General features: G+C 33.9%; 1 non-coding gene across 1 annotated transcript; it reads left to right on the top strand.

Moving 5' to 3' along the window:
• Window positions 1-1357: 1357 nt before the first annotated feature.
• TRNAR-ACG (transfer RNA arginine (anticodon ACG)) lies at window positions 1358-1431 on the top strand. Its single transcript has one exon. It is a non-coding gene; the product is annotated as a tRNA-Arg (tRNA).
• The last annotated feature ends 1359 nt before the right edge of the window (window positions 1432-2790 follow it).

Below are 2790 nucleotides of genomic sequence, written 5' to 3'. Positions count from 1 at the left end.
ATTATAAAAAAAAAATCACTTGTTGTTTTATTTAGTTTAAGGCTGAGCCTAGAGAGTAGTCGTCGTAATTGTAACGTATGTCATATTCAGTGAAAGGGGTTTTAAATGTAGAATGTTTTCTGTTAACATTTTATAAAGAATGAAGGATTGATGTAAACTTGTGGGGGTATCCAGAGATAAGTAGGCATCTGGAGACACCTTTTAATTAAGCCCTCACAGAGTGACGGAAGATGTCTTGAGGCTGGTGATGAAGATACTTGTATGAAACAATTATTTTAAGTTTCTCTCTCTCTCTCTCTCTCTCTCTCTCTCTCTCTCTCTCTCTCTCTCTCTCTCTCTCTCTCTCTCTCTCTCTTTCTTATCGCGCACAGTATTCACAATTCTTTAATAATACTTTGATTTCTGTAAATCTCGTACAATTGTTCTCAAAACCCGTGAAGATGAATAAGTTATTTGTCCCAATGAATAGTGGATCTGGCCATCTCACTTTTCATTGTTTTCCAACATTTTTTACGCTTATTAAGAAACATGCAGTGCGACATGACATGTGCTTCATGAAAATATTCCTAACACTCCTTCATAGGGATGTTAGAAGATGCAACTAAATTAAGTTTTCGTTTTAGGATTATTTTATATATATATATATATATATATATATATATATATATACATATATATATATATATATATATATATATATATATATATATATATATATATACATATATATATATGTATATATATATATATATATATATATATATCAGCTCTATGTAGTCATGACCTGTCTATAAATAAGGTCTATACAAGTATATAATTCTTGGCTTTGAATTTAGCGAGAATCTCGAATATCAACTTGTCTCCTACACTTATTCACCCATTCTCATGTAAGGAACCTCAAGTTGTAAAGTCTTTTTCAGGAAAATGGACTTATGGCAATTTATTCTAATCACAGAAATACTTCCCTATTTGACAATTTCTCTATATATGTTTATTAATCATGTCATTGTACAGGATAAGATGCTACGTGTAGTTGAAGCCCGGTTGAGTGGTGAGGAGCTGATAGGAAGAAAAGAGAATGAGGGGAGGCGGTATGTCAGTTAGGTGGCATTGGGCCTTTTGGCCCATACCCAAAGTTAACACCGAAATATAACGAGGGGAGGAAGGTCCTACACTGCTTGTGTGTATTAAAAAAAAAAAAAAAAAGTGGTGGGGGGTGGCCTTCAAATATCTCCATACATGAAAATTTAATATTTTGATTTTTCAAATGGTGGTGAATTATCAATAGCAGTTACGTAAAGAAGGTTTATGTAGCCTTGATAAAAAGTAAATGCCTTAAATCCTCACTTGTAGGAACGGCCTTGTGGCGCAAACGGATAACGCGTCTGACTACGGATCAGAAGATTCCAGGTTCGAATCCTGGCAAGGTCGAGGACACTTTTTTTCACCATCAGCTCTGTTAAATCATGTTAAAGCAATAAGGAGATATGATATTCTTATTATTATAGTTATTGATATTATTGTTATTATTTAGATGGGGAGATCATCTTAGGTTCCTCATGCCGGTTGTGACAGTTTGACTGTTGACGGTTTCGTATTTCACTTCGTTATTGACTTGTTCATTTATTTCCTGTTATTAACTTGGTGTTTTTAATTTTACTTATTGTTCTTTCGTTATTTTATGAATTTGGATTTATTCTTTGTACCTTTTTACCTATATGTTTATTCTACTTTCGGATATCTTCATTAGATTCTTATTTCTTCTCACAAATTGAATTTGCAATTTCCATTTATCTATCTATCTATCTATATATATAAATATATATATATATATATATATATATATATATAAAACCACTAATGAGGTATTGGGTCTTTTGACTGGCCAGACAGTACTATATTGGATTCTCCTCTCTGGTTACGGCTCATTTTCCTTTTGCTTACACTTACACCGAATAGTCTGGCCTATTCTTTGCATATTCTCCTCTGTCCTCATACACATGACAACATTGAGATTACCAAACAATTCGTCCTCGTTCCAGGGTTTAACTACTGCAATGTAATTGTTCAGTGGCTACGTCTCTCTTGGTAAGGGTAGAAGAGACTCTTTAGTCATGGTAAGCAGCTCTTCTAGGAGAAGGACACTCCAAACCAAAATCATCGTTCTCTTGTCTTGGCCTATGCCATAGCCTCTGTGCCATGGTCTGTCACTGTCTTTGTGTAGAGTTCTCTTGCTTAAGGGTACGTTCGGGCACACTATTCTATCTTATTTCTCTTCCTCTTGTTTTTTTTAAGTTTTTATTGTCCATATATAACATATTTATTTTTTATGCTGTTACTGTTTTAATTGTTAATTACTTTTCTTGTAGTTTCCTCATTTCCTTTCCTCATTGGGCTATTTCTCCTGTTGGAGGCCTCGGGCTTATAGCATTGTGCTTTTCTAACTAGGTTATAGCATAGCAATTAATAATAATAATAGTAATAATGGTAATAATTAACATCTAAAATTTCCGGAATTTACATCATGATTTAGTTATTTGTTAGTACACGTTACACAGCTGTGACTTCTGCAACAAGGTGTGTGTGTGTGTGTGTGTGTGTGTGTGTGTAAAGAGAGAAAAGGTCCCCGCCTAGATGCATCCTTCAGTCAGCGTATATGTATTGTGAATAAATACAGTTCTTTTGAGTTCTACGATGTCCCAAATTTGTCATGCGAAGTTCACTTTCCTCACCTTATGACCAATACCTGTAGACTTTGCAGACGTTAAGATTCTTCGTTTTTTTTTTAAT

Source organism: Palaemon carinicauda, chromosome 3, assembly GCF_036898095.1.
Source record: "Palaemon carinicauda isolate YSFRI2023 chromosome 3, ASM3689809v2, whole genome shotgun sequence".
In the NCBI taxonomy this organism is placed as follows: Eukaryota; Metazoa; Arthropoda; class Malacostraca; order Decapoda; family Palaemonidae; genus Palaemon; species Palaemon carinicauda.
This window is presented reverse-complemented; position numbering and strand designations above follow the sequence as displayed.